The sequence below is a fragment of the Orycteropus afer genome, unplaced genomic scaffold (assembly GCF_000298275.1).
Source record: "Orycteropus afer afer isolate SDZICR_OR568_19922 unplaced genomic scaffold, OryAfe1.0 scaffold00417, whole genome shotgun sequence".
Lineage (NCBI taxonomy): Eukaryota > Metazoa > Chordata > Mammalia > Tubulidentata > Orycteropodidae > Orycteropus > Orycteropus afer.
In genome coordinates, this window is record NW_006922004.1 from 956,917 (window position 1) to 976,268 (window position 19,352).

A 19,352-nucleotide genomic window follows, 5' to 3' on the forward strand; every position below is an offset into this window, starting at 1 on the left:
CAGTCATCTGTCAATTTGTTGTACTGTCATGCCTTGCATATTGCTATAAGGCTAGAAGGAAGAAGCACAGAGCCATCCACTTCTGAAAACACTGACCAATGAAAACCTTTTCAATAGCAGTGAAATACTGCCTGATAAATTACTGGAAAACTTAATGAATAGCAGTGAAACACTGTCAGATATAGTGCCAGAAGATAAGCCCTTCAGTTCAGAAGGCACTCAAAATATGGCTGAGGAAGATCTGCCTTCTCAAAGTAGAGTTGACCTTAACTACATGCATGGAGTACAGTTTTGAGGACCTCAGTTACTGATGGAATACAATTCAAAATGGGAAGAAAAAGCTGCAAGCATTCATTAATAATTGGAACATGCAATGAACGAAGTATGAATCTAGGAAAATTGGAAGTTGTCAAAAATGAAATAGAATGCATAAAGATCTATATCTTAGGCATTAGTGTGCTGAAATGGACTGGCATTGGCCATTTTGAATCAGACAGTCATATGGTCTACTATACCGGGAATGACAAATTGAAGAAGATTGGTGTCAGATTTATTGTCACAAAGAATGTTTCAAGATCTATCATGAAGTACAATTCTGTCAGTAAGTTTTGGTTTCTGACAGAAATACCACAGGTTGTAAGGCTTGAACAAACCGGTGTTTATCTTACAATTTTGGAGGCTAGAAGTCCAAGTTCAAAGCACCAGGCCCTAGGGACTGGGTGAAAGCCCCTCATCCTTGGACTTCAGCTCTGCCTCTTGCTCGTGGCCCACTGAAGCTGGAGACTTTCTTCACTCAGGCAACTGCTTGATGCTGAGACTGACAAACCCAAAGTCAACAAGTAAACAGGAACAGTCCTGATATTACCAAACCATATGGCAGGCCATTGATTCAAGTCCATTAAGAGTCCCCAGATTGGCAGACAACATGGAAGGTTGCTGAATGATTACTCAACTACATGACAGATTCAAGCATGCCAAAAGCTAGAGACTGTCTAGAAGTTGCTTCTTATATACTGGAAGCAGACCACATCCCTAAGGCAACTACTCAACTCTTCCAGTAGATTCTACCATGGGGCTGATTACCAATCTCACCATGGGGAATAACTACATCCAGCTGCCCAGCCACTTGAAACCAGGCCCAACCAAGTTGACACATAACCTTAACTACCACACAGTGATAGGATAATATCCATATGCCTATGCTTGCTGAAAGTGAGGATGACTTAGTGCAATTACTGATGAATATTAAAGACTATAGTCTGCAGTGTGGATTACACCTCAATATAAAGAAAACAAAAATTTTCACAAATGGACCAATAAGCAGCATTATGATGGAAAAAAGATTGAAGTTTTCGAAGATTTCATATTACTTGTTTCTACAATCAACACCAATGGAAGCAGCAGTCAAGATATCAAAAGATGTATTGCATTGGGAAAATCTGTTGTAAAAGACCTCTTTTAAAGTGCTGAAGAACAAAGATATCTCCTTGAAAACTGAAATGTGCCTGACACAAGCCATGGCATTTTCAATCACCTAATATGCATGTGAGAGCTGGACAATGAATAAGGAAGACTGAAGAAGAGTTGATGCTTTTGAGTTGCAGTGTTGGTGAACATGCTGAAAGTACCATGGACTGCTAAAAGAACTAACAAATCTTTCCTGGAGGAAGTGCAGCCAGAATGCTCCTTGGAAGTGAGAATGCCCTGACTTTGTCTCACCTACTTTGATCATGCTGTTAGAAAGGACCATTCTCTGGAGAAGGATGTCATCATTGGTAAAGTAGTGGGTCAATGGTAAAGGGGAAGGCCCACAACAAGATGGATTGACATAGTGGTTGCAGAGATGGGTTCAGGTATAGTAGAGATCATGAGGCACAAAAACCACTGCCTTCGAGTAGATTCTGACTCACAGCAACCCCCACTGGGTTTCCAAAGTGGTAAATCTTTATGGAAGTAGATTGCCCCATCTTCCTTCTGCAGACTGGTTGATGGGTTTGAACCACCAACCTTCTGGCTAGCAATCAACTGCCTTTGACACTGTGTCATCAGAGCTCCTTTACAACTACAAGGAAGACCAGGCAATACTATTATTCAAATTTATACACCAACCACTTAAGCCAAAGACAATGAAATTAAAGATTGTTACTAATTTCTGCAGTCTGAAATTGACCAAACATGCAATCAAGATGCACTGATGATTACTGGTGATTGGAATGTGAAAGCTGTAAACAAAGAAGCAGCATCAGTAGTTGGAAAATATGGCCTTGGTGATAGAAATGATGCCAGAGATCATATGATAGATTTTGCAAGACAACTTACTCATTGCAAATACCATTTTTTGGACAACATAAATGGCAGTTATACACGTGGACCTCACCAGATGGAACACACAGGAATCAGATCCACTATCTATGGAAAAAAGCAATGGAGAAGCTGAATATCTTCAGTCAAAACAATTCCAGGAGCTGACTGTAAAACAGGCTATTAATTGCTCATATGCAAGTTCAAGTTGAAGCTAAAGAAAATTGAAACAATCCATGAGAGCCAAAATATGACCTTGATTATATCACACCTGAATTTTGAGGTCATTTGAGGAACAGATTTGATGCACTGAACACCAGTGACCAAAGACCAGATGAGTTGTGGGATGATATCAAGAACATCATACATGAAGAGAGCAAATGGTCATTAAAAAGTCAGGAAAGAAAGAAAAAACCAAAATGGATGCCAGAAGAGACACTGAAACTTGCTCTTGGATGGAGAATAGCTGATGAAAGAAATGTCATCATTTCTGAAATGAAAGAGCTGAACAAAAGATTTCAAAGGGCAGCTCAAAAGACAAATTAAAGTATTACAATGAAGTGTGCAAAGACCTAGAATTAGAAAACCAAAAGAGAAGAATATGTTCAGCATTTCTTAAGTTGAAAGAACTGAAGAAAAAATTTAAGCCTCAAATTGCAATATGAAGGATTCTATGGGCAAAATATTGAACAATGCAAGCAAGAAGCATCAAAAGAAGATGGAAGGGATACATAGTCACCACACAAATAAGAATTTGTCACTGTTCAAATTTTTCAAGAGGTAGCATATGATCAAGAACCAATGATACTGAAAAAAGAACTCCAAATTGCACTGAAGCAATTGTTGAAAAACAAGGCTCCAGAAATTAATGGAATACCCATTGAGATGTTACAACAAATGGATGTGGCACTGGATGTGCTTACTTGTTTATGCAATTTGGAAGACAGCTACCTGGTCAACCAACTGGAAGATACTGATATTTGTGCCATTCCAAAGAAAGGTGATACAACAGAATATGGAAATTATCAAAATATATCATTAATATCACATGAAAGTAACATTTTGCTTAAGATAATTCAAAAATTGTTGCTGCAGTATATTGATAGGGAACTTCCAGAAATCCAAGCCAGATTCAGAAGCAGATGTGGAATGAGGGATAGCATTGCTGGTATCAGATGGATCTTGGCAGAAAGCAAAGAATACCAGAAAGATGTTTTCCTGCATTTTATTGACTACACAAAGGCATTTGACTGTGTGGATTATAACAAATTATAATAACATTGCAAAAAATAGGAATTCCAGAACACTTCACTGTGCTAATGAAGAAACTGTATGTAGACCAAGAGGGGTCATTGGAACAGAACAAGGGGGTACTACATGGCTTGAAATCAGGAATGGTGTGCTTCAGGGTTGTAGCCTTTCCCCATACTTATTCACTCTGTATGCTGAGCAAATAATCCAAGAAGCTGGACTGTATGAAGAATATAGCATCAGGATTGGAGGAAGGCTCAATTGTGCTTCAGGGTTGTAGCCTTTCCCCATACTTATTCACTCTGTATGCTGAGCAAATAATCCAAGAAGCTGGACTATATGAAGAATGTAGCATCAGGATTGGAGGAAGGCTCAATAACAACCTGTGACATGCAGATGATATGACCTTGTTTGGTGAAAGTGAAGATGACTTGATGATGATCAAAGAACATAGTCTTAAGTATGAATTACACTGCAAAATAAAGAAAACAAAAATACTCACAAGTGGACCAATAATCAACATCAGATAAATGGAGAAAAGATTGAAGTTGTCAGCAATTTTGTTTTACTTGGATCCACAATCAACACCCATGGAAGCACCAGTCAAGATATCAGATGTCATATTGCACTGGGCAAATCTGCTCCAAAAGACCTCTTTGAAGTGTTAAGGACCAAAGATGTGATTTTGAAGACTAAGGTGCACTAACTCAAGCCATGGTATTTTCAATTGCCTCATATGCATGTGAAAGCTGGACAATGAATAAGGAAGACAGAAGAAGAGTCAATGCCTTTGGATTCTGGTGCTGATGAAGAATATTAAAACTACAGACTGCCAGAACAAATAAATCTGTCCTGGAAGAAGTGCAGCCAGAATTTTCCTGAGAAGTAAGAATGGCCAGACTTCATCCCACCTGCTTTAGTAATGTGAGTTCCCAAAGAAGGATATCATGCTTGGTTAAATAGAGGGTCAGCAAAAAAAAGGAGAGACCCTCACTGAGATATATTGATCCAGTGGGTACAACGATGGGCTCAAGCATGGCAAGGATTGTGAGGATGGCACAAGGCTAGGCAATGTTTCATTCTGTTGTACACGGGGTCAGTATGAGTCCGAGCACCTGATGGCACATAAGAACAACAAATAGTACCAGAAATTGTCTTTCTTTACATTTAAAATGTGTATCATTTGTTTTGATGTCAAAAATGTTAAAAGCCATCACACAAACTTTAACAAATATTCAGCTTTTAATTAGCATAAAGATAATGAAATGTTATATAAACCTGTTCCAGCGGTTTGACATTCCAAAATAAATGTAAATTTTTTAAATTTATATTTTAAAATATATTGCACAGTTCTTATTTAAAGCCAGCTAACACTTGTTTTTCTATACATCTTTTACAAGAGGTTTCTATAACTATTTATCTCAAAAAGTATAAATATTTTCAGAAGATATATATGAAAAATATCTGTGAAGGCATGCATTGAACTTCATTACTCATTGTTTCTTGTGTGGTTTATTTAGAAAGAAAACTTAGACAATGAAAACTGTATTTTTTTAACCCAGGCTTTTTGTATAAATCAAAATATCTATAAACTCAAGACCATTCATAACATCCCTAATACGGAATATGAATTTAATAATCATTGCTCACTTAATTGGAATAAAGTCAAGACAGAAATATTCCTTTTAGTGTCATTGCTTGAATCATATCAGGATAGATCTTCATTACTATAAAACCAAAAAAAAAAAAAAACACCTACAAACTCTCTGCCATCAAGTCAATTCCAACTCATAGAAACCCCCATTGGTTTTCCAAGGCTGTAAATCTTTACAGACGCAGACTACCTAATCTTTCTTCCATGAAGTGGCTGGTGGGTTTTGACCACCGACCAAAGGTTAGCAACCAAATGCCTTAACCACTATGTCGCCAGAACTCCTTTTACTACTGTAAGACATCTTCAATTACTTAGACACATAAACCTAAATCATTGTAAGTGAATTTAAGCAAACTACTTGCAAAGTAGACACCATTTAAAAGAAATGTGTGGCACTACGGTATGCTCTGGTAGCATAGTGCCTAAGGCACTTGACTGGTAGCCAGAAGGCTGACGGTTCAAACCCACCAGCCACTCCTTGGAAGGAAGATGGGGCAATCTACTTCCGTAGTGATACTGCCTCGGAAACCCAAGGAAGGGTCACTATTAGTCGGGGCCGACTCAAGGGCACATAACAACAACAACATGGTATGCTCACCTTAGAAATGTTAAGATATGTATTCCAGTGTCATGTCTCAATTACTATGAAATCAACTTCTTTTTCCTCCCATCCCAAGTATAATTTATTTGAACAAGTCATTTCTATGTTATAAATAACACATATATATTAAATACATAATATATAAAATATTGTCATTAGCTGCCATCAGTATGCCCCTAACTCCTGGTAATCCCTCGCGCAACAAAGAAAAGTCTGGGCCTGCACCATCCCTATGAGAGGTTGCAGATTGTATCCTTGTAAGTTATAGGATTTTCATTGCCTGCTTTTCAGATATATATAATTCCGAATATTTTTAAAAGGACAATGTCCATGACAAGATGAGCAGCAATTGCTGGAAAGCAATCATTGCACTACCATTTACATGTCCATTTGGGAACTTCATTGTGTTCAAAATGCCAATAGTACGCCATTGCTTCTACATGACTGATTCAAGCACAGCACAGTAAGTTATTTTGGTAAGACTGACTGACTTGGAAACTTTTCTCATTGAGAATTAAATATGCTTGCTGGATCCTGCTTCCAAGTCATTTGAAATGAACCTCTTCATCCTTGGTTAACATTCTGGCACTATATATGGTAATTCTGTCACCATATAACACCCAGTAACTGCTGAACAATTCCTAGAGCTTTATTAAAGTCCTTAATAATAAAATATACTCCTTTTTTGCAAGGAGATGAGGAAAGCCTGCCTCTTGATAACTGTTTCTGACTTCATATGGTTATCATGAAGCTTCCAAATTGAGGGTTCAAAGAGTGTCCCTGTATCCTTACTTTTCAGCACAAAGCACTGAGTTTCACATATCTACATGGACACCCCTGATTTTTAGATTAGATCCATAAAATCCATAATAATTAGAATTGAACAGATGAGTTAAATCCATGGATTAATTCCATTTCTTACATGCTCTAACTTTATTCCAATTATGCTTGGTGCATCGAGATTAACATATATCTGGCTTTAAATAAGAAGGAACACATTTTAAAGAAGTCTCTACTGATTTTCTTTTGTTTTATTTATTTTTATATATGAGCTCAGGAAGGGATGGCACAGAGAACTGCCTAGCTCCACTCTAGTTCTCTAATACCTTCCTGTCTTCTCATTAGTAACTCATTCATAGTGTCATATGGATGTCAAACTCATTCATAGAGTCCGTGGATGATGCAAACTGTTAAGCACTTGACTACTAGTAGGAAAGTTGGAGGCTCAAACACATCCAGAGACTCCTCAGAAAATAGGCCTGGAGATCTGCTTCTGAAAGATCACAGCCTTGAAAACCCTACTCAGCACATACAGGGTCTCTAAGAGTTGGAACTGACTCACCAACTAACAACAACAAGAAAGCAAATAGTGTCACACTGGGCAACGGGAATTCTTGATGGCAAACTAAAAGAAGGTCAGGAAACTCATTTCATTTGTGGTCTCTGCTCTTCAGGATCTGTGACTGCTTTAACAGCTCCTAGTGCTCTGAATCTAAACCTCTGTTATTCATTTGTCATTCATCTCAAAGAATACTTCTGGGCTGAGAGATAGATCTAATGAGTATTGACACTGGGGGTGGGTGGGAAGCAGAATTGAGGAACAACACTATTTCCATAAAAAAGTGTTTAGAGAAAGCACAGATAATTTGGAAAAAGAAAAAACTAGCTCATAACCAGCCTGGTTATTATGCACCCCTGTGGGAAAACACCTTTAAAATGCAGGTGTCAGAGAGGAAAGTGCTATCAACTTTGACTAAATCTGTGTGAATTCAGTTCCATGCAATATCATAAGGTGTTATCACAGGATTCTGCTCTGTTTAATTTACAAAGAAATGCCAACCGCAGTAAGAGAGAGAGAATAGAAATAATACAAGCACAAAGAACGGAAGCCTGAAAACAAGAGTTTTAATGGTGGCTTAAAAGATAGTGAATTTGACTGCTAACCAGAAGGCTGAAGGTTCAAATGCACCAGCCACTCCTTGGAAGAAAGATTGGGCAATCTATTTCTGTAGTGATACTGCCTTGGAAACCCAAGGAGGGGTCGCTATGAGTCAGATCCAACTTGATGGCAGTGAGTTTGTTTTTTTCTTTTTCCTTTTTTTGCATACAACTAAAAGTACATTAGCCAGTCACTATCATTAATTTCTCTTCAAAGAATACTTCTGGAGGTATGGGGAACAAGTAAGAGTCTACTGTATTTAAAACCTATTTCCAACATCATCCAAAGAGAAGAAGAAAACCCATGATTCTTTAGGGAATCTAATGACCCAACGTTAAAGTAAGTACCAAGATCCTTTTGTGTTGGAAGAAGTTTGGAAATCCACCATGCCTGAATGATCACATCACTAATTCATAGTAGACTTCAGATTCTCTTGAAGATGAGATTTCAAAGAATATAAACATTCAGTTGATTTCTGCCGTGTGTCAAACTTTAGCACATTATCCTATTTAATCGTCATAGTACATACATGAAGTGGGACCATTATTTACATTTTATAGAGTCTTTAAATGAGGCTCAAAATAAAGTATGGTTTTCATGATCTTTCAGTTACTAATCACTAGGACTTAGAATCAAAACAGTTCTATAGACTTCAAAACCTTTGTCTTTTTTACTGTAGTGTAGTACAGGGCACTGGAAGAGAACAGACTGGTTCTTGGCTCTACCACTTACTCTCTGTGGGAATCTTAGGTAAGCTACGAATTTCCTCAAATATTAATTCTTGTATACAAATGCATGCAATTATGATCATTCCTGCTTAGCACATAGGGTTGTGATGCCTGAAATAAAATCTTGGGTGTAACAGAAACCTGAGACAGCAAAAGTTATCTCTATAGACATGTAAGATCAGCATTATATTTATCATCATTATCATCACTTTGGAAGAGGTTGTTGCAGGTACCTAGAGTTTGGAGAACAAGACAGCAGCAATTAGAGTAACTAATTGATGAAGTATAGATGGGGAAAGAGGAGCAGAGATTTTATGTCAGCAGCACCAACGAGAGGTAGATGGTTCATCATTTGCCTAGTACTCTGGGAAGTGCAGATCTCTGGTGGGTCAGCATTTTGCAGCTGGAGCAAGTGAGTCCATCCTGTGATACAGAAGCATAAATTCTGGAAACAGACTCAGTTCTTGGTTGTACATGATTTAAGAGACAAATTATTATGAGGTGAAAATATTATCTATAGAATCAGATCACTTGAGTTTGAATCTCTCCTCTACCACTTTCTAGCTGTTTGAGCCTAGGCAAATTATTTATATTTTTATGACATAGTCTCCTAATTTATAATTTGGGAAAAAAACCATTGCCATCTAAATTAATCTCCTATTGCTGCTGTGACATAAACTTCTTTGGCTTAAATGACACAAATGTATTTTACCGTTTTATAGGCTAAATATCTGATCAGGCTCCTACTGGCTAAAAGTCAAGATGTAGGCAGGGTTGTGGTCCTCCCTGAAGGCACTAGGGGAGAATCTTTCTTCTTGCCTTTTCCAGTTTCTTGAGGCTATCTTCATTCCTTGGCTTGTGGCTTCCCTATCTTCAAAGCCAACAACGATGGTAGAGTCCTTATCACATTGCATCACTCTCATATCCTCTTCTACTCTGTCTTCCACTTTTAAAAATTGTTGTGATTTCAATGTGTCCACTTGGATAATCCAGGATAATCTCCTCATTTCAATGTTCTTAATTTAATCACACCTGCTAAATCTGTTTTGTCAACTAAGGTATCATAGTTGCAGGTTCCAGGTATTACGATGCTGACATGTTAGGGGGCCATTATTCTTCCTACCACACTATTTCATATAGCTTTGTGAGGATTAAATGAGATAATGTATGTCAGATACTTAAAATGGTGCTTATATATAGTGCATGCTGGTTTTTATCACATTTGCACCAGAAACTGTTATAGGATAGCCCTTTGATTGGATCTTCCATAGAATTCTTCATGAACATTACCTGCTACAGGAAACTCATTAAAGTGATGTCCAGGCTTCAGTGGCAGTGCTATAAGCACACAGGCAGGTTCTGTACCTCCAAGACCAAACTAGAATCCTAGGCCATTAAAAAGTGGATTTCCTCAGGAGATATGAAATTATTTGGTGATCTAAGAATTTGGGGATGAGAAAAGTCACCCATTCATTTACTCATTTAATAAGCATTTCCTTGTTTACTATATGAGTCCCACATAGATCTCTGCCCCGATTCACTTTCAATGAGCTACAAAGATGGAAGGACAATTTTTCAATTTAAAGTAAGGTTAATTATAATGCATTCTGCTGCCAAATGCTAATAGGCAGAATCAGTTTACACCAGAGTTATAATCTGTAGGATAATGGAGAAGCTTGTGTGCTGCTACAGAAGGCTGGGTAAAAGTTACCTTCCCAGTATTGGACATGACAGTGTTTTACTGGGCAATTAAATATCCTGAATATTATCTACCAAAATATTTCAAGTTCTATTTGCTATCCTGGAACTTGTAAATGTTACCATATAAAGATAAAAGGTCTTTGCATATGTGATTGAGGTAAGCATCTTGACACGAGGAGACTATCCTGGATCATCTGGGTAAGCCCTAAGACCCATGACAAGTATCTTTATAAAAGAGAGGAAGAAGGAGATTTGACAGACAGAGAAGGGGAGGAAGTAATATAAGCATGGAGGCAGAGATTGGAGTGATGCAGCCACTAGTCAAGGGAAGACAGAGGCCAACAGAAAACAAGAGGTAAGGATGGGATTCTTCTCTAGAACTTTTGGAGGGAGTTCAGCCTTGCTAACAGCTTCATTTTGGCTCAGTTAAACCAATTTTGAACTTCTGGTGTCCAGAACCATGAAAGAATATATATATATATTTTTAAGCCACTCTGTTGGTGGTCATTTCTTACAGCCCTTACAGGAAACCAATACAGGCAGTATTGGTCAGATGGGCAACTTATATGTTTAAGGGAAAGGTAGTCAATAAAACTATGAATAAGAGGATCAAGTTAGTCAGTTTTGAAAAAACTTTAGAGATCAGGTAGACTTTGAAAAGGAGGAGACAAAACAAGAAGAAAAAGTGGGGTGAACAATAGAACAGTTGGCATTTTTTAACTACAAAAATTGAGGGAAGCCAAAAACATAGTGAAAGTAAAAGGAAGTAGATCAGCTGTACACCAGTACAGCAGCTGACACCAAAATCACACTACCTGACCCCACTTTCTTATACCTTGAAACTGAGAATCACTTCTCTCGCGCTATGATAATGGCATTATGAAGAGAAAATGTGCATTATGAAGAGAAAAGTATAAATTCATCTATGATTCTCAATTATTTGGGAGTGCTGGTGGCATAGTGCCTAAGGCATTTGACTGCTAACCAGAAGGCTGGTGGTTCAAACCCACCAGCCACTCCTTGGAAGGAAGATGGGGCAATCTACTTTCATAGTGATACTCCCTCAGAAACCCAAGGAGGGGTCACTATGAGTTGGATCTGACTCGATGGCAGTGAGTTTTGGTTTGGTTATAAATACTGCTAAAACAGCAGATATTAATCCCATATATATATTTTTATTTTCAACTTTTGAGAGAAAAGAAGTGAGATAATTGTTTAAAAAATATTTCCATTTGTATTAATTGAATTGTTGTTGTGGACATAAACAGCAACTAGTAAATGTTGGCAGATATACCAATGGAGAAATAAGATTCCTGTTCTTCTTAAAAAAAATTAGTTAATCTGATATTGTTAGGTGCCTTTGAGTTAGCTCCAACTCACAGTGACCCTAAGTGTTACAGATCAAAATATTGCCCTGTCCTGTGCTGTCCTCACAATAGTAGGTATGTTTGAACCTATTGTTGCAGCCACTTTGTCAATCCATCTCATTAATAGTCTCCCTTTTTTTCACTGACCCTCTACTTTATCAAGCATGATGTCCTTTTCTAGCAATTGATCACTCCAGATGACATATCCAAAGTAAACAAGACTAAGTCTCACCATCCTCACTTCTAAGGAACATATTGGCTGTACTTCCTCAACAGTGATGTGATCATTCTTCTTCCAGTCCAAGGTATATTCAACATTCTATGCTGATACCACATTAGTTTATCTATAACTAGGGAAGCAGGATACAATCTCTTGAAAGCTGTTCAAGGAATGGGATACCCACATATCACAAATGACTATACAGAAATACTTCTTGGTATATTGTTATATACATGTAAGTCTATCAACAGAGGAAATCATAGACTGTTGTTGGCTAGTCTGCACACAGTTTAAATCTGTAAGTAATTCATCATCTCCCCTGGTTTAATTACAATTCAGTATCCTGCCAATTGCTATTAAAATTCAAAGCCTGTTGTTGTGTCTTGTTGCTTAATTGTAGACTTGGAGATAACTAAATGTAGGCTGAACACAGAAGTTACCAAACTCTTAAGCTGATGAATGTGCTTTGTTATACTCTGACATAAATCCAAGAAATTTAATGGAATTTTCTACCCAAACAAGACCATAGTTCTAATTCATAGGTACTGTTATTAACAAGAGAACACCATAGCTGATTCCTCAAACCAGTAATATTATATTTTCCTAGTGATCAATCACCCACAAGTGAGAGTACAACCCTGGTTTAAAAAATGTAAAATAGGGTAGAACTTGAACTAAAATACAGAAGTGTACCTAGCAGATCTTGACTTGTAGGTAACATTTTTTATTTGATACAGTCACTGATTTTACAAAACTTGTTTATTCTATTTAACAATGGCTTATTATCACATCATAGTGTTGATCTCTGGATACTTTTGGCATATGTATCAAAGCAGAAGCATGTTCTTATAATCCAAACATTTGGGAATGAGGTACCTTGAAGATATCTCCCTTTACAAACAGAATGGGACACTGCAAATAAATTATAATCAAATAAATGGTAAGCAAGTGGTAGACTACCACTATACATAGGCACTATATGGGGAAAAGATGCAAGATTTTCATTAATTCAGCATTTTTTTCAAACACACACTCACATGGGCTTATTGGCAAGTTGTACACCATATTATAATCAGCACTAAATAAAAAAGTTGAGTATTCTACATAAAGTAAGACTTCAACAGTACAGCTGGGAAAGAGACTGAGTGTTTTTAAATCCCCATTTTCAATAGAAGAGCCATGTGGAATATAATTCTTCCTTTCCATTACAAATCAGTCAAAAGGAACCAGGACTAGAAACATTATTGAAGGCACTAAGTCATTCACAACATCCTAGATGTCACTTATTTATAAGCCATAAATGAATGCATATTCATGAGTGTCCATAATCTAACCAGCACAAGGGCCATATATGAGAAATATGTTAGGGTCAATATCTCCTGGCACCATAAATTTCTTGTTGATTATGATCATGCCACTATAACTATGCAATAGTCCTGTAAAATCTATTTATATTTATAAGTCACACATGTTCTAGGCAGAAAATATTTGTCACTGGTCTTCACAGGGAGAGACAAAATTTAATTATGTTGGCAGACAGAAATTTGGAGCAATAGAAAGATTTTTGCAAATTTTGACAAAGAAAATTTATTGCACTTGAAGTCATTGCTGGTAAATCTAGAATCCACTTCTCTTATTCCTCAAAATAAGAAAATTTCAAATTTTCTCTTTAGAATGCCACTTGGGATTGGCAATAAATTTCTGAAGGTAAATAAATAATGCTGCTTCCACAAAGTCTACCTACGATATGAGTGGTGTGTCTGTGTGCATGTGCATGCATGAGACAGGAAGAGACAGAGATTTTTCTCTTTTTCAATATTTCCAATGTTTAAGCAAACTACTTCTAAATTAACCAAACCAGATCAATTGTAGTAAATTTTTGACTCCAGGAGAAATCACAAAATATCGAAGAACCAAATATGACTACATAGAGACATGTTAAAGTTTTCCAAGATTATAAAATAAAGAATTACACAAAGATTATATGAAAGAGGTAAAAGGAAGTACATCCTTCCAGCATATCATAAACCAACTACTTTGGTATTAAACTTGACAACTTCAGTTCAAATTTTCCTTTGGATTGGCAACTATCTTCCTCTCTCTATGCACACATATAACAATCACTAGCTGTTAAGGATCTTGATGCCAGTGATATATGCCAGTTTCGGTCATTGCTGTATCCTAAGCACATAATAGGTGTTCGATAAGTATTTGATTAATGGAGGAAGGAAAGCATTTCTCTATATAAAGACAACAGTTGAAAAATGTATACTGCACATTTTAATCTTCATATATATGTTTCCTAAGTGTTGACTCAATAAAAGAGGTAAAATCTTATTTTGACGGGTTTGCCTTTCTGTAACTTAGCAGGTTTCTGAAAAGGCTTTTTTTTTTTTTTAATAAAGTTAATGGAACTGCTCTTTATATTCATATAAATGTTGTAGTCATTTAGGAAGACAATGCATCACTTCTAATCATGCTGCCATTCATCTGAATATTTTTAAATATCTCTCATATTTCCTGCCTCTCTTTTTTCTTCTCCTTCTCCCTCTTTCTCTTTCTTTCATCTTAATGCAAACATTTCTAGTTCTGACTTGTGACTGATCTTGCATTTCACATCCTCAAAGTTTAAAGAGGTCTATGATTCTGCATTCTAACCACAAACATTGCCAAAATAAGACATATTTTGGAAATCTTGTGGATATGTATGGCTGTCCATATACAGGTCACTAGTGATCTTAACTGGATATTAATTATAAACTAAGTAAAACATTTCTATGAAACACAAACAGGTTAATTTTATATTCTGAAATAAACCAGATACATAAAATAGTCCTTATGGAAAATACTGACAGCTTACATTTACAGTGACTGTACACACTTCTATGTGTTTTATAACAAAGGATTCTTATATTTGAATAAAAATGACCCACAAAACTCCAACAAAACTTATGTTGTTGGTTCAGCATTTTTTTTTATGTTAAAGATAAAACATCTGAGTTCATATCCTTTATCAAGAGAAAATCACATCGTATATTAAAAAACATGCAGTGAAAGTCAACCCAGGCCTCTGTGAGCCCACTCACAAACCACCAAAGTAATTAGATGTCTAAGGATTAGTCCCCAACTATTGCCAATGGTGATCAATAAAGTCTTTTAGGTTTCAAACATGCATCACCCTGCAGTTTTCACTGAAAAATAAAAATTTAGTTCTAGCCTGTCAGGTTTCTTTGGGAAAATCAATATTCTTTATCTTGTTATTGTATTTTAAGATAAAACCAGATTATTTCATCACTGCATGTTTCCAATAAAATATGAATAGTGATAGCATACCAACCAACACTTAATCAAACTGTTATACTTACCCAACTATTTTTTTTTTGTGATATGTAAATTAACAGAAATGGCTTTAAAGCACTAGGAATTTTCTAAAGATTCTAAGAATTTTTCCCCATCCTAAAACTCAAGAAAGAAGACCTCATTTTCAAAAAGTGAACAAAGAAAGGATAAAAATTCTCCCCCACTCACATCCCTCCATAAAACAAGGAAATATGATAGGAAATTTAAAATTCTTTATGTGGGATCAAAGTTCCACACTAAATCATTCTCTTGACTTTCAACTTGATTTTCCTGAATTATTTAAGTTACTCTCAGCTATAGAATCAAGAACACATTTTAACAAATTTTATGTATATAAATTGCTTTGGGGGACACAAGTACAATTAGACATGACCTAACTGAAAAGCCACAATTTTTTGAAATGGAAATGACCTTATAGTTCCTAATTTTGCAAAAATATAAGCACTTATACATAAAATTTGCATAGCACTTCACAGATTACATAGAATTTGCACATATTGCATTATCTAAAACATAACACAACCGTGAGAGATAGTATTAAAAAGTACCATGTCATATATGAAACAAAGCACAATTAAATACTATCTAATGTTAAATAGCTAGTAATTGTCAGGACCAAGCTTTAACTTAAACTGTCTGAGACTGAGTTCAAGATCCAAAGTCAAAAAAACAAACTCACTACCGTGAGTTCATCAAACTTCAGTGTGTGTTTTGGTTACTTTGTGCAGGTTATTTGGTTATTTCTAACAGGAAACACCACAAGTAGATGACTTTACCAAACATGAATTTATTCTCTTACAGCTTTGGAGGCTAGAAGTCAAAATTCAAAGTGCCAGCCTCTAGGGGCTAAGTGAAAGCCCCTTGATGTTGGGCTTCAGCTCTGCCTCTTGCTCCTGGCCCACTGAAGCTGGAGGTTTTCTTCACTCAGGCAGCTGCGGCTGCTGAGACTGACAAACCTAAAGTCGACAAGTAAAAAAGTACAGTCCCAATATAACTAAACCACATGTCAGGCCATGGATTCAAGCCCATTAAGAATCCTAAGATTGGCAGACAACATGGCAGGCTGCTGAAAAATGACTTGATTACATGCAGGGTGTAAGCATGACAAAAAGCTGCAGACCATTCCCCAAGGCTCCTCCTTATATGCTGGGAGCAGATCACATGCCTAAGGCAGCTACTCAGCTGCTCACAGTAGATTCCACCATGGAGTTGATTACCAATTTCACCATGGGGAATAACTACATCCAGCTATCCAGCCACTCAAAACCAGGCCCAACCAAGTTGACACATAACTTTTAACTACCACAGTGTGTATAAATATCATCTGGAATGCTTGTTAGAATCCAAATAATAAGATCCCACACCTATCTGGTGATTTTTATCAATAGATTTACATTGGTTTCCAAACTTTGCTATATGTTAAAATCACCCGAGGAGATTTTTTAAAACCCCATTCCAGGCTGCACCCTACAGCAATTAAATCAGAATGGCAAGGGATAGGACCCAGCCATTAGTGGTTCTGTTTAGTATTTTTTATCATGTATTAGCTGAGGAATTAGTACTTAAATGTATATTCAGAACAAAAAGGTGATTATTTTATATATAATTACATTGGAAAGTAATTTCTTTTGTAGACCTTTTCAGTCTAATTCAATTAGATATAGCTTATCCTTCAAAATAGCTGTAGAGCATTCCATAATACTGACATAAATCATATAACCATTCTTCTATTGACAGATTTTGCTGTTAAAAGCATTGTTGCAATAGCCGTAAATTCTAATCTTCTAGCACTTTCATTCTTTACAACTGATTCCTAGAAGTGGGATTGCTGAAGCCAAGGTTATCCATATTTTAAATGAAAACAGAAATTGTTAAATTGTCTTCCAAGAGAGACAGCAATTTAAATTTTCAGAAGGAATGTATGGTAATTAATTTTTGGCTACCTCATAGGCAGACATCATCTTGGTGTATCTCATTTTTATTTTAATTTTCCTGAATATATTTATGTGGCATTTGCAGTTACTTGCTTTTACATTTTTCTAATGTTATTGGTTGTTTAAAACACATTATTGCTAACACAACAAGTAATAAGTGTGACTCATTTTGATATGGTCTCAGGTAAGACCATAATATCCAGAAAAAAAACAGGCAAAAAGTGGTCTTTGTCCTAAAGTGAAGTGCTAAACCACCTACACAGAACATGTGGGAAACCTAGAAAACAGCTTTGATGAAAACACAATAAGCTGTGTGAGAAGAGAGTGAAGAGATCTGTAAACATAAATTCTCTGAAGAGAGCAGTTAATATACGGTGCTTATGCTTCTCCACTACCAGTAGGCTGGTGATGACACAAAATAGTTCCCTTCAACTTAAGACAAGTGAGAAAGAGTATTTCAAGATAACTCCTGAGAAAGCTTCATATGTGTCCTTTGATGTTTAAGGACAACATTGAGGTCTGACTTTTGTTGGGAAAAAATATCTAAAAGCTAGGAATTGTCTAGAATGGGCAACATTCTAAAAGGGAGTGAGGACTGTGTAGGAACCTAGCTGTACTTCTAGAAGTGTGGGTTTCCTGTGAACCAGATGAAGAACACACAGTGATAAGCAATAGAAAGACCAAGACCACCTGATGTGATGATATTTCTCAAGGAGGCAGTGATTACTAGATGTTGAGGTAATTATTATTAGTAAGTTAAAAGGTGATCATACAATCATCACTTTCCTTTATAAAGAGATTAGCAATTAGGAGTCTCCAGTGAGGGATGTAAAGCCTCAAGAAATGAAACTGGTAAATATGCATCTGCTAACACCAGAAGCAAAAAGCATGAGATTACAACTGTTTTAATTAATTTTGCCCTGACCTTTCCTCTTTCCCCTATAAAAAAATAGCAACTTGTTATTATAGTTTCCCGGCATGAGACTTGCCCAAACTAGCTGAAGAAAGATGCTATAAATTGAATAAGCATTTGGAAATTTGTTTTTACTAGGCCAGAATTTTTCACTTTTGGAAAGTTTTTGTAATAGAAAGGAAGTGAAATGTAAGGACTTACCTGCTATAACAGTAAAATGGGTAAAGAACTAGTATCTAAAGCCATTTGGAAGTGGAGTAGAAGAAAATAATAAGGAAATTTCTATGTTCATCCCAAATATGAATCTAGCATATTTAATATAAAGTATAAAGAAATACACTTTTTGTATACTTATATCCTGATACCATAACAAATCATCTCATTTGTTATTAGTTATTTTTAAGGAATCAAAGCTTCTCATTTGCAGAATTGTGTCATAAACAATAAAAATTTTAATCTCCAATATTTGTAATGATTATTTTATTTTATGCTATTGTTATTAAATGGAATCTGCAAAAATTTTTACTATTAGAAGAGAAAGAACTCCTGATTGGTACATGATTAATGTCATTAGTATTTTATAGTTAATATAATGTTTGATGATGTTTTTGAAAAATAGTACATAATGTTCACATATCCCTTATACTTCTATTTTCACCTACAACTTTTTATTCAAAATGGTTGCTGAATTTTGTTATATAATTTTTTCATCATCTATTGATATAATGACAGATCCTATCTCTTTCATTCAGTATAATATTACGTTTACTATTAGTGTAATATCGAAGTAACTTTTTTGGAATAAACCCCACTTAGTCATGTCATAGGAGATCTGATAGCATAGTGGATAAGGCATTTGGCTGCTAACCAGAAGGTTGTCAGTTCAAGTGCACCAGCTGCTTTGTGGGAGGAAGATGAGACAATCAACTTCTGCAAAGATTTACGTTAGAAACCCAATAGGGTAGGTATGAGTCAGAATTGACTTGATGGCATTGGGTATATTTGGTTAGTCATGCCACATTAACTCTCAGTAAAGTACTGGAGTTAGTTGTCAATAATTTATTTTGATTGTTTTATATGTGAATGGTTTGTGTGTGTGTGTGTGTGTATTTGTATGCTATCTTGCTCATGTATTATTAGAATGGATATTTTTTAATAACTTTCCAGTTATTTTCTCATAAAAAATAGACCTGTTTTAGATATATCTGAGTTTAACTCCCCATTCTGCTATACTACTTACTATACTACTGTGTGACCTTGAGGAAATTAGCTGTTGTTATTTTTGTGTGCCGTGGAGTCGGACCCGACTCATAGTGACCCCTCCTTGGGTTTCCGAGGCAGTATCACTATGGAAGTAGATTGCCCCATCTTCCTTCTGAGGAG

At 36.1% G+C, this 19,352-nt stretch overlaps 1 protein-coding gene across 1 annotated transcript in view; it reads right to left on the reverse strand.

The window, feature by feature from the left end:
• FGF14 (fibroblast growth factor 14) overlaps positions 1 to 19,352 on the reverse strand; it is a 305,075-nt gene that overhangs the window by 166,372 nt on the left and 119,351 nt on the right. The window lies entirely within an intron of this gene.